The sequence below is a fragment of the Triticum urartu genome, chromosome 3A, assembly GCF_056163025.1.
Source record: "Triticum urartu cultivar PI428250 chromosome 3A, HENAU_Tu73, whole genome shotgun sequence".
Classification (NCBI taxonomy): Eukaryota; Viridiplantae; Streptophyta; class Magnoliopsida; order Poales; family Poaceae; genus Triticum; species Triticum urartu.
This window is the reverse complement of record NC_141875.1, coordinates 12,943,567-12,957,202: the sequence shown is the minus strand read 5'-3', so window position 1 is coordinate 12,957,202 and position 13,636 is coordinate 12,943,567. Positions and strand designations below refer to the sequence as shown.

Here is a 13,636-nt window from a genome sequence, read left to right as displayed (position 1 = left end):
GTGCTTCAACCTCTACCATTGCTATCGTGTCATCAAGGACGAAGAGAAGTTCAAGGCACAATATGCCGCGCTCAAGGCACGTGGGGGGAAGGGCGCCGTGAAGGATGTTGGGGAGGGCGAGCCGACACGGCCGCGGGGGAAGACCAACTCCAAGAAGGAGGACAAGCGAGATGCGGCCACCAACGTCTTGATCGCAAGCGTGGACGGCATGATGAATAAGAAGGACTCAAGGGAGGAGGAGCGCCGGCGTTTCAAAGAAGAGCAAATGAGCACTTTCATGGAGATCCAAAGAAGGAGGCTTGACCTTGACGCTGAGAAGCAAGCCAAGATGTTCGAGCTCGAGGCCGACATGCAAGCGAAGATGCTAGAGATTGAGGCCGCCAACGCCAAGACAAAGGCGAAAGAAGTGGCTCTTGCAAGCATGATGGCCGGGGTGAAGATCATGAAGGTGGATCTCAATGCCTTGTCGTCAAGGAAAAGGTCGTGGTTCGAGAAGATGCAGGCCGACATGCTCAAGTTCCAGGACGACTGATCTATGGCATCGAGGGCCATTTTTTTGTATGCCGGCAGGTGTGCGGGCATGACCACGGGAGCGGCGGTGGCGTGGTCGAACTCCAAGTCCCACCATTTTTTGCGTGCTGGCATGTGTGCCGGCCGGCTGGCGAGCGAGTGCGCCAGCAGGAACTGTGGTATTTTCTGATGCCGGCATTGTATGCCGGTGCTGGCATGGTGCCGACATGAGACATGGCCGCTGGCATGATCGGCCGCGGGTCTTTTTTAATTCAAAAGTTGAATGCGGACATGAAATGGATCGGCACGTTGGGCGCATTGCCGACCCAAATGCAAAACTGGGCGGACGCCGGGCGCGCGGCCGACCCAAACGGACAAATGCGTCGTCTGTTTGGGTCGTTCCATTGGAGTTGCTCTCAAAAGTGTTGACTTCTAGTACGTATTTGAGTCTGCTCATCAGCTTGACCTCCAGGAAGATGGTAGCTATTGCATATCACATTATGTATCCACGGGTCAGTCATCCATTTTTACCCTACGAGTAAGCTAAACGTCAGGGAGAAGGCGACGTCTGAAGCTCAAGTCGCCCAGAAGGTATCCAAGATTAAGCATATCTCCAATGAGTTCTCCAGTTCTCAGTCAGGCTGTCAAGTGGCAATCTGGCAACTTACAAAACTACCCTGTGTAAACAGCACCTACCAAATACTCATTGCCCATGATTTTTTTTTATTCTTTTGCAATGAAAATAGGGTGTTTTATTCCAAGTTCACGGAATTACAATCCTCAGCAACAAGTCCACAAATAAAAAGAGGGGATTGGTACTTTAGTTGATGTATTGCTTGCCCATGATTGGTCAATTTTGACTAGCAAAATGAAATAATGTTTTGCAACCATCCAAATAAGTTAGACTGAAAAATTATTACTGCTATAAGTGACACAACTGCCACATCGGACTAGCAGGCTCCCCTCCCGCGCCGCTCCCGCGCGGCGACCGGGAGGGCAAACCCCAGCGCCGCCAAGCGAGCTCTCCCTTCCCTTGCCCTCTCCTCGCCGCCGCCGGGCTGCGCCGCCGGGCAAAGCCCGGTCGGCGGCGGCGGCGGGGCATCTCCTCCCCACGTGCGGTGTCGGCAGGCGCGGGCGTCTGCATCGAGCGGTGGCGGCGCGCTGGCGGCGGGGCGTGACGGCGCGATGGTGGGCGGCGCGGGGGCGAGCGGCGCGGCCTGCTGCTCCCGCTGGCGCCTGGCCGAGGCGTGGAGGCTGCGCGCGGCCGCCGGGCTGGCTCGGTCTGGCTCGGCCAGATCTGGCCACCTAGGCTACGCGGGCACCGCCGGGGCTGCCGTCGGCGGGTGGTCCAGTGCTGGTACGCTGGGGCGGCGGCCCCAGGCTGAGGCGGATTCGCTCTCTTCTCCCCGGAGCAGAGGCGCGTCGTGGTGGCTGGTCGGGAGTTGCGGCGGATGTGCGGCGGCGTCCCGGCGGAGGCGCTGATGTCCCTGGCCGTGAGGGCGGCGGGGATGTGGCGGGTGGAGGCAGGCGCTGGTCTCCCTCGACCAGGGGCTGCGGTGGACGCGCCTACTAGGCGGCGTGGTGGTCTGCGGATGGTGGCACGGCGGCATTCGGTTCCCCTCTCCACGGTGATGGCCCAAGGTGGCAGCTTTGCCTCCCACTTCCAGTCTGCTGAGCTCCGGAGATGATGGGCGTGGCCAAGGAGAAATCCGGCGCGGCTACGACTGCGGGCAACGGCAACGCTCGTGGGCGCCGTCTCCTCCCTGGAGGCGTTGTCATGGCCATGCCCATCCGCTCTACTGACACCGGAGGAAACTCTAGGCTCGATTCACCGGGCCAGGCAGCGGCGGCGTATCGGCGCCGTCCCCTTCTTGGAGACGCTGCCTAGGTGCTTGGGGTGTCGTCCGGGGACGCGGCTGGTGGGTTGCCTCGCTCGCCTCGGCGGTGTGGCTTGGGGTGCAGGGCTGTCATGTGCGGGATGTTGCTGTGGACATGAGCATCCGAGGCGCTATGTACTCCATCATCGACGCCTTATCGGCGACGTCTTCTTCGAGTCAGACTAGCTCCTGCTGTCCACTGGCCGATCTTCTAGGCACCATCGATGGAGAGTGCGTTGATCTAGTTTGGTTAGGTGTTTTGTCGTGCTATGAGGTGTTTGATACCGGGGGACGCGACCTGTGTGCTCTGTGTCCGTACTTTTCGCCATTGTTTGGCTTGAGTTTGGGCAAGGGTGTTAGTTGCTGATGTTGTCATGGTGGTCGTGGGGGTTAACCTCTCGGGGTGGCACATTGCCGAAAGGCGTTGTATCAGCCGTCTAGGCTCTTCTTTTATGAATATATGATACGCATGCTTGTGCGCATTCGAGAAAAAAAAACTTTTCTGGTTTTGAATTTTTAAAAATTGACATGATTGGTTTTGGACACAGGCCAAACATGCCCTAGCGGCCTACACAAACGCATACGTACTGCTAACATGCCATTTAAATCCAAAACATACACAACATCATCAAGAAGAGGAGCAGAGTGGTCATTGGAGCCTCCTGGTTGTTGTCCTAGCATGGGCTGGTGCTGCTGGTGCTGGTGCCCTGCCCGCGACAGCAGTGGAGGCAGGAGGAGGAGGCTGGAGCTGATCAATGCGGACGCTGATGGCAAGCACGTCGCCGGACATCAACAAGTGCGGCACCGCCAAGAACATCCCCTGGCCGGGCACCGGCAGGCCGGCGGACAGGGGGCTGCTGCTCACGGCCGAAGCCATCATGATCATCTCGTCCTTGTCGCCGCGCGGGTGCTCCACCGAGAGCTTGCACCAGAAGTGGGGCGCCGCGGGCAGCGCGACGGCGCCGTCGGGCCTGACGCAGAGCAGCGACACCGCGGTGGCCGCCACGCCCAGGTCGGCCAGGGAGACGAGGAAGACGCTCCGGTCCTCCTGCCCGACCACCACGTGCCAGCGCTGCGCCAGCGGCAGGCTGAGCGCCCAGGGCCGGCCGTAGCGCACCTGGATGATGGGCCGGGAGTGCTCGGCGGAGCAGTGGTCGAGGAGCGCCGCCGGGGGGCCGAGGAAGGCGCAGCCGGGCTGCGGGCAGGAGCAGGGCATCCACGGGCACGCGCGCTTGTGCTCCGCGGCGCCGTGGTACACGAGGAACCGGTCGCAGCCGAAGTCCCGGTACGCGCACGGCACCTTGGTGCCGCCCACCACGGCGTCCAGCTCGGGGCAGTGCGTGTCGGCGCGGCCGCAGGCCTCGCCGTGCGCGCCGCGGCAGTAGCCGCACACCACGTGCCCGGCCTCGCACTGCGATCGGCAACGGCAAGATTGTTCATGTCTTGTAGTAATAATCTGGAAACAAATCTATATATGCATGCCATGGCGTACCTTGAACACGCTGGGCTTGAGGGGGAGGAAGCAGGCCTGGCAGTGGAGCAGCGCCATGTCCATCCTCACGTCGATCTGCGGCGGCGCGGGCGCGGGCGCCGCCCCCACCAGGGCCTCCGCCGCAGCCGCCGCTCCCGGGCTGCCGCCATGGGACGTCAGCTCCCCCTCCTCCCACTCCTCCTCCTCCGCCTCCTGCCGCGGCTCCTGCTTCACCACGGGCACCAGGGCCTGGTGCCGCGCCTTCTTGCCGCCGTGCTCGCCGTTGCACGCCGGCATCAAGGGCAAACACCTCTTGTCCTGCCCGGCCATGTCTCCCTCGATCCAACTAACTACCCCCTGCGACCGAGCTCACGCCCCCAACAAGATCCCACCGGTTTGCACGGACGGGCACGCAGTGGAGTACAGTGGAACGGCTTCCGCTACGAGAGACTGCACCGTGCCTCTGCTGCCCGTCTTGGTAGTACTATACTTATACAGTACTCCCTCCTTCCCAAAATATACGAAGCTGCTCGACGTGTGCACGATATGTAAATCCAGCGTCATGTGTTCTTTCACTCATACGCATGTACGGCCTGATTTAACCATCGTCCGTGAATCGTCCTGATTTTATCGTGTGCATAGCATGACTCCAAAATATAAGGCGCCGATTAAGATATGACCGTCGAGCATACGACGTCCGATCAAACGGCAATAAACGGGTTCTATAACGGAAGGGGAGCTGTGATAACCCCTAAGTTTAGCTAGTCATCAATCGCTTAGCTGGACGAAACGCGGCACAACCCACGTGTTGCTACTCCCTCCGTCCGGGTTTGTAAGACGAACGCGGAGCGAATTCGTGTACAATTTGAAAATCGAATGTCGTAGTCGATTTTATTACCTACCCCCATCCGCCACATTTCTAGTTTTGACGCCCGTTCCCATCTCTGGAGGGAAGTAAATGATTCTTTGCGCGTGAGCCAGCCATTACACGGGGTTCGTCGGCAAGAAATCACTTGTTGTGGGGCAGACTTGTGTATACTTTTGAAATGTAATGCCACGGTCGATTCGACGCACCATTTTTTTCTTTGATTTCCACCCCCTTCCTAACTTTAGGGGGGAGTTAATGACTCTTTGGCACGTGAGCCGTTACTCTTGATTCAATTGGCAAGAAATGGCTCGTCGCAGAGCAAACTCATGTATAGTTTGAAAATCAAATGCCGTGGTCGATAGATTGACCTAGCACGAAGCACCACGTTTTTTTCTTCTGGTTTCAGCCCCCTTCCTATGTTTAGAGGAAAGTTAATCACTCTTTGGCGCGTGAGCCGTTACTCTTGATTCAATTGGCAAGAAATTACTCGTCGTTGAGCGAACTCGTGTATAATTCAAAATTCTATTGTCGACGTCGATTTTTGTCCTACCACGACACTTCATGTTTTTTCTCAATTTCAATCTCCTTCCCAACTTTAGTGGAAAGTCAATGACTCTTTGCGAGTGAGTCATTACTTGTGATTCAGTCGGTCTGAAATTACACATTGTGTCGTATATAGATTCTAGATAAAAACGTGTTGATATGCACAACGCGCTAATCCTATCAACACCACAGGTATAAAACCCAACGGTGAAATGGTAGAAAATGGATCATGTGGTGGCAAGGCACGCTTCAGAACATTCAACTAGTAATTTTTCGTTGATGATGTGCCCAACATGACAATTTGCCCATTTTAATTACTTCAATGTATTTTAAGTTTCCAAGCAGAATATTGTCAGCAAAACGAAACTCCTATTGCGTTTTTTTTCCGCAATTTTTGAAACTTTCTCTTTCGTACTAACCAGATCAAATTACAATTTTGAAATATAGATAATTTAAAGTTTGTATTTGCAAGGTGATCGCTAAGGTAGGCTAATTTATAGCGTACCACGTGCCCCCCGTTCCCTCTGCACATATTCACGATGCTCGATGTTGTGTAGCACGTCCCGAAATAGGCAAGGGTGGGCTTGGTTCTTGGTTTTCTCTTTGCTTTAAAATGTTGGCTAGTGACCCTTGAAATTGGTGGAAAGCTTGTATTCTTGGAGTTGAAATCGTCTCAACAATTTGAACCTGTTTTTTTTCGTGATCTCCCTTTTTACTATGAGGGAGTAGTTGAGAAACCTGTAACATCCAACCTTTTGTTGGGGGGGGGGGGGGGGGGGGGCGATGGTAAACCTGAAATAATAAAACTTTCGCATTGCACATCAACGATCGCCAAATTAAATTTTAAGTGTGTGCTAACCGGCGGTCACCCGCCAGTTAAGAAGCTGGCGGGCACTTCCCAACAAAGGTGAACTTTCAATGCGTTGATTTGATTTCCCCCCTCTTTTAGCAACTTTTGAAATTTGAAGAGTGAACTTTCTGAAAACTTATTGAAGGTTTCAACCTGAAACTTGTACAATCTCAAACTCAGGAGATGCGCCCAGAGACGGCGTCACCAGAGTTGACCTCGCGACAAGAGATAAAGGCCGAAAGAGAGAAGGGAGGGTGCATGCAGCGTGAGCCACTGAGCCCCTTGTCCGGGTCCGGTGCTGCGTGCAGCAGCGGCTACGTAGGCGTACAGCCCGTGTAGCAAAATTAAGATGGGCGCATGCACGTACCGCATGCTCGGCCAGAAGATCGTCGAAACACACGTAAGTGAATTAGTGGCTGTAGACGAATGAAGATCGTGGGAACATCAATTTGGAGGGTCACCTTTAAGCATTGTTTTCGTGCGGCAAATACCGCACCTCATGAGCTAGCTAAGTTTAGTTTTTGTAATAAAGTGTCAGATAGTTGGACTGACGAACCACCTGCATGTATCGTCAACAGCCTTGTGAATTCCCCTCAAAAAAAAAACAGCCTTGTGAACGATGTAATTTTGATCTGAGTAAATGAAGCTAGCCATGATGGTTTTTCCTAAAAAAAAAGATCGTGGGAACATCAAATATCCGCTCATGCATGCCTCCGGCTCCGGTGTATATCTGGTACGGAACTACGATTTTCATGGCACCACCCTCCGATCGATGGCTCCAGCCCACACAACACATGTGCTCGAGGGATGCCATTTTGTGTCCTACTTAAATCGTACAAAAATCATCGTATGTGTAGCAGCCCTCGGTGAAAAAAAATCCAATGCTCTGGGCGGAAAAATAAGAAAACCAGTGCTTCAAAATGCCTTAAAAGTAGGTTTTTATCATTGACTTTGCTTTTCTCGCCAAGAACATTACAACTGTTTTTTATTCATGAAATCCGCACGTACACAGAACATCAAACAATGTTTGTTACCAATAAAAGAATCTAATTTTTTTTATTACTCCATCTGATCCATTGTACTAAAATCAACAACAATTAACATGGTTCTATCCTCAATGCAAAAAAAAAACATGGTTCGATCCAGATTAATTGTCTTGTACTCCCTCCGTCCCAAAATTCTTGTCTTAGATTTGTCTTGATACGGATGTATCTAATACTAAAACATGACTTGATACATCCGTATTTAGACAAATCTAAGACAAGAATTTTGGGACGGAGGGAGTAGTACTAAATCAAGAACAATTAATATGGATTGAAGAGAGTACTTTTCTTTTCTTTCGATTTTACAATTCACTGAGGCTCATTTGAGCTCGAGCGACTCCCATGTCCACAACACTCGAGTCGTATCCCTGACTTGGATATAGTAATATAGGCTATTGTCATATGCATAACACTAATCTAAGCTAATCCCTAGTAGTCTCGAGAGTCGTATCATCAGTTGAATAAATAACGGACCTGTCCCGCGATAAAAGAGTTTAGTGTAAGGGCCGTTTTTGACTGTGTGGTGCATATGCTTCTGGATGAACAATGAATATTATAAAAATACTAAATAAATTTTTTAAAAATCAGATTTTTTTTGGATGTTCATGTTAGTCTAACGAGGGTGCTGGAGAATTTTCATGCGAAACAGAATAGCAGTGCTTTGTCGGTGAAAAAACAAAAATAAGTGTAACATTTGATTTGATTTTTTCACGGATCAAAATGCTTAAGTTTTTCCACTAAAAAATTGCAGGTATCATCTGGTGTGACAATGAACAAATCTACCCCCTCCGTAAAGGAATATAAGAGCGTTCAGATCACGCTCTTATATTTCTTTACAGAGAAAGTAGTTTTTTTTATGACTACTCTTGCATTGTCACAACCGAAGCGACCAGCCACCGCCCACTAGTGTTGCCATTCCCATGGAGATGGAGCAGCAGAGCGACACGCGTGGAACAGGAGTCGCCAAAGCCAAAAAGCTTTGCAGCTACCGCTAGAAAGAAATCAAGAAAGAGGGATGCAAAGTTTGAAAAGACAGAGAAGAGAAGAGAGATTATGCAGACTACAGTGCCTCATCCGGACCCCATCCTTCACGTGCATACTACACGGCTACACCCCACCCGTGCCTTGCTCATTTCATTTCAGGGGAAAAGAGTTGGAGGTAGTTTAATACTACCTCTGTTCCATAATGCTGTTTATATATTTTTTTAAAAATAAATTGTATAAATGTTCATTAAGGTTAAAGAGGAAACTATTTATATCTAGAGTAGGAATGCCGTCGCAGATATGAAAAATGTATACCGTGCTGCAGAGTCCCGCTCACATGAAGGCCTCCGCCTCCTCTGTGACGCAGGTCTCCCCGAGCTCACACATGGAGGCACGCCACGGCGTCGTGGCCGTGATCTCATGCCCTTCCGCAGGGGACGCGTGCTCTGTTGCTTGCAACCACCCTCCGCGCACGCATTCACCGGCACCGTCGGGCGCTCTTGCCCCAGACCCTCTCGTCCAGGCAGCGCCATTGGTGGCCGCAGGCAAAGGCATGGTGGGTAGGGTCGATGGAGGACGTTAGATCGCCGATCAGGAGGCTCCTTTTTTTTACATCGTGTGCTTGGTGGCATGAAACTTTATTTATCATTGTAAATATATATTTTTGCGAGGGTACACAATGTGTTTTATTCATCTATTTTTTTTATTAAATTAGTTTGGATTGCTTACCAGTTACCACATCTGTCACGTCACATTCTGGTGGTTCACGCAACCACCAAGCGGTGTATCTCTTTGCTCTACCATAATCCTCGTAAATATTTGAGTATCAGTTTTGCGCAACTAATGAAGCGGTTTATGTACTAGCAAACCATAGTTTTTTGCAATATAAGAACTCTTCTACTTTTTTTTGAGGGAATAAGAATTCTTCTACTTGGTTAGACGAGCCCCCCTGATTTTGTTATCAGTGTGCTCACGAACGACGATGTAACCCTATTTGAATTTCAATAAATCTAGCTATGATGGCCTTTCCTAAAAATAAAAATAAAAAATACCAAAGACCCCGTATACACCTCTCTCGCACAAACTTTGCTTGTCACTATTGACCAGGCAAAGGTTGTGGGGATTTGGACAAGACAAAACTGTCGCTAGGTTCATGTTGCTGGATAAAAACAATTTAAAATTCTTTGGAAAAACTTGAAAGAATCAAATTTTCATGTGTACATGTACGAATAATGCGAACAATTTACCGACCGTGAATGTTTGATGAACAAATAACTGATTTGTGGTTTTGTAATGAAAAACCTGACTTGATTTTGTATCACCAACCACATGTTGGATGACTAACGGCCCAATTTGTAAGATCAAATCCCACATTGTCAATTTGCTAAAGCAACAACAAATAAAAGGGAGATCATTAAAATGTATAGGCCTCGGCTCTTTGAACAACAGTCAAAAGTAAAAAACAAGAAAGAAAAGCATCCAAGGGGATGCACGGCCTCAAATTATTGTCCTGCTTCTTTCCGTTTTCGGGTGCTCTGCTGACTCGCAGTGGCAGCCATGGCCCCTCCAGTTTCTCTCCCTTTTTCCTTCCATTTTTACTGCATCATCACCTAACACACACACACGCTGCAACCAGAAATAATAACAATGGAGGGTGCGGAGAGCTGCGGCAAGAGCGTGACGAGTGAGGAGGAGGCGAAGCCGGAGTGCGAGGAGGGAGAGGTGATGATGATGCAGGAGCAGGACGGAAGTGCTGTGGCATCGGCGCCGGCGGCGGCGGAAGCCATGGCGCCGGCGCAGATCGACGTGAGGATGGACGTGGCGCTGCTCCACTGCCAGGCCTGCCTCCTCCCCCTCAAGCCCCCCGTCTTCAAGGTAATTTCTCCTCTCCTCTCCTCTTCTCTTCTCTTCTCTCACCAGAGAGATCCATGACTCTGTTTGTCTGCCAAGATCACGAATTTGTTTGGAAGAACCAAAAAACCCCCGTTCCATCTCACTTTTTGATTTGACGCGGCCGGGCCGTGAGTATAAATCTAGTGTGTTTATCTGGAGGAAATTCGTCATCTATCTTCTTGTCTCGCAAGCAGAATTTATGCAAGTTGAAATTCTTCCTGGAAGAACCAAGAAAACCCTCTTTGCATCTCACATTTTGAGAGCAAGGATTTCTTTGCAAGCACAAGAAAGAAAATTCGAGAGGAAGCTGATGGATGATTCGGGTTTCCTGTCGCAGTGCGAGGCCGCCGGGCACGTGGTGTGCTGCTTCTGCCGCGCCGGCCACGCGGGGCTCTGCAGCCGCGCCACCGCCCACTGCGGCGAGCTGGACGTCGTGGTCGGCGCCGTCAAGGTGCCCTGCCCCTACAAGGTGTTCGGCTGCGAGCGCTACGTGGTGTACCACGACGCCGCGGACCACCAGCGCGCGTGCCAGTGCGCGCCCTGCTCCTGCCCGGAGCCCGGGTGCGCCTTCGTGGGCTCCCGCGCGGCGCTGTTCGGCCACTTCGCCGCCGGCCACCAGCGCCCCGCCGTGACGGTCCGCTACGGCCGGGCCTGGAACCTGAGCTTCTCCCTGGCGCACCGCTGGCACGCGCTCGTCGGGGACGAGGACCGCAGCCTGTTCCTCCTGTCCCTGGGCCCGCTCGGCGCGGCCACCTCCGTGTCGCTGCTCTGCGTCAGGCCGGACGGCGAGGCCGCGGCGGCGCCCCGGTTCCGCTGCAAGCTCTCCGTGGAGCGCCAGGCGGGGGACGACAAGGACAACCTGGTCCTCATGGCCTCCGCGGTGGGCAGCAGCGCGCTGTCCACCGGCGCGCCCGCGCCGGGGCAGGGGATGTTCCTGGCGGTGCCCCAGGAGCTGATCTCCGGCGACACGCTCACGCTCAGCCTCCGGGTCGATCTGATCCGACCTGCTGCCGGTGCCGGCGGCGCTCCCAAAGTCCCAAGTCAACTGCTACACCGCAGGCCAGGACGCCGAGGCGGATGCAGTGACTGAAGTATCTGATGGTAAACTTGTTTGATGCAATATCAGTTAGTAGTATGATGAACAGTTTGGTTCAGTGGTAGATTAGTAGTATGAGTGTATGAGACTATGAACTGTGTGGGCTTGTTAAGCTACACGCCTTCTCATCAGTAGCAATGCAGCTGAACAAGGGCAGCAGTAATTAGTGTAGCTAAGCAAGGGTAGGAATGTTCTGATCGAACACATGGCCTAAGCACTAGTAATGCAGCTATGCGCAGATTCTTCTGTGACATTTTTATTTTCTTTGGCATGAAGGAAAATGTTGTGAATCCCCCCCCCCCCCCCCCCCCCTTTTTTTGTCTGACTGGAGTGAATGAGGGGATCGTAAATGCAGCCCTTACAAAAACCAACATCCATTTTTCATTTCTTGTCTGAGCAAGCTGGGCCGGATGCTCAAAGGACCTTCAGCTTCAAACTGACAGGGTCACATTTCAAAGTGTTCAGTTTTTTCTTCTTATCAGACTGGCGTCAAGTTGTGTGTTACTGTGTATTAGAAGAGCAACTGAAAGGTGAGAAATAGTACAAACCGGGGACAGAAGATGATGCATCTAAAGTTCGTATCCATGGTTCACATAAATCCTGCTGTGTTACCATCTTTTCTGAACCATAGTAACAACAAGTGTGTCCGGCATAACATCAGATATAGTAAATACAGAATATGAGATGTTCATAATTATGTATCTACACATTTTGTTGCCCAAGTGAGGATATGTTGTGTGAAAGTGTCAGATTATGTTCATGGTTAGAGCTCCATGGAAGTAGCACTGACTGCTGTTGTCTGTAAAGAAAATGTTATTCACCTTGGTGTTGTTGTAAATCCATCCGTGAACACGAGTAAAACCGTAGCTTTCACGTACCAAACCATCCAATTTTCTCACGTTTTACAATGCCGCTGGGCTCATAAATTTCAGCCTATTACTTTTGCTTTAAACCTTCAACACCTGTATCAGAACATAGCCTGATAATTCGAAGCACAAAACCTTTTTGTGGCACTTAACTGGGAGCAGCAGCTTGGGGAAATGCAGAAGCAAATCGACACTAGTTTAACGGACATTCACCTGCATAGTATGCAACAGAACAAAAAATACGGAAAGATGACCGTCATCTGTCGACAAAGATAACGGACATCATCTGTCGAGAATCCTAGAAGCTTACGGTTCTTATCACGGAAATATGCTGATGGACCAACATTTCATAAGTGTGAGAGCTGGCGGGCACCACAGACCTAGGTTTCTTTTTAACGATGGAAAACCATTTTATCTCCTTAGTTCTTATTTGGAGTGGCGTCAGTGAGGTTAAATTATCATAAATGACCCAGGAAAATTAAGTATGTACTCCCTCCGGTCCTTTTTACTTTGCATATTAGATTTCTGTCAAGTCAAACTTTGCAAAGTTTGACCAAATTTATATTAAAAAATACCAACATTTACAATACCAAATATATATACTATGAAACTGCATTTCATAATGAATCTAACAATATTGATTTGGTATTATTAAATGTTGGTACTTTTTCCTATAAATTTGGTCAAAGTAGAAATAGTTTGACTTGGGACAAAATTTATATGCGAGCTAAAAAGGACCGGAGGGAGTACAAGCTCTACTACCCATACATATTAAACTGAACTCCATAACCTTAAGAGATAGAGATACCCAAGTGATGCAGCCCAACATACATAGTAAAACCTAAATTCCTTAAATTCGTGAGGTACCCAAGTGGTCCAAGACAATACAGCGTGAATCAACTATTCGGTCAATCTTCCCCCTCCACAAACTTCTAAGAGTGCTCAACTATTTACCAATCTTTTTTTGTGAATGCGCAAAGCTTGTGTATCTCCATTAATTAATAAAAGGAAAGAGAATGAGTGCAAGTGAGGGTACAACACATGCATGATCACAAGGAGGCGTGGACACGGTGCCCAGAGCAGGGAGACAAGAGAGACGGGATGTGCTCAGCCCGAACAAGCAAACACCATAGCTACACCCTTGTAGCTTGAGGGGCAGTCTGAACCTACATGACGCCCTACATCCACAAGTATTACACATGGGACGTCGTGAGCACACAAGACGACATTGAGCGACCGCTGTCGTCCGATCTGAAGAATCAAACCTAGGGTTTCCGTAGTGCTCAAAGAGGGGCTCATAGAGAGGCGATGACAATGTCTCCAAGAAGGGGACGACACTCACGAGTGTCGCCACTGTCAACACCGGTAAGTTGAGGAGGGATTTCTCCTTGACCTAGGTCTGAGCAATCCCATAGCCAACGGATTAGAAATCGGGAGTTGGTTGACAAACGTAGGTCGAAAACCACCACCAAGAAGGGGAGCCACGCCAAACACAAGGGCCTTGAACATGACGGGGGCGGTGCAACAAGGTGGCCGGGTTTGGGGAGGCGCGGGGCGAGGGCGCCAATGCAGGGGACGCGATGACCGACGACGCCGACAAGCCAGGAACTAGAGGGAGCGCAGATCCGGGCAGAC

At 50.7% G+C, this 13,636-nt stretch overlaps 2 pseudogenes across 1 annotated transcript; one reads left to right on the top strand and one right to left on the bottom strand.

Moving 5' to 3' along the window:
• Window positions 1-2,980: 2,980 nt before the first annotated feature.
• On the bottom strand, window positions 2,981-4,191 carry LOC125546468 (E3 ubiquitin-protein ligase SINA-like 4; annotated as a pseudogene).
• A 5,475-nt stretch (window positions 4,192-9,666) lies between these two features.
• Window positions 9,667-11,404, top strand: LOC125542384 (putative E3 ubiquitin-protein ligase SINA-like 6; annotated as a pseudogene). The gene is made up of 2 exons (XR_015617966.1): window positions 9,667-10,021; window positions 10,377-11,404. The product of XR_015617966.1 is annotated as a putative E3 ubiquitin-protein ligase SINA-like 6 (transcript).
• Window positions 11,405-13,636: the final 2,232 nt, after the last annotated feature.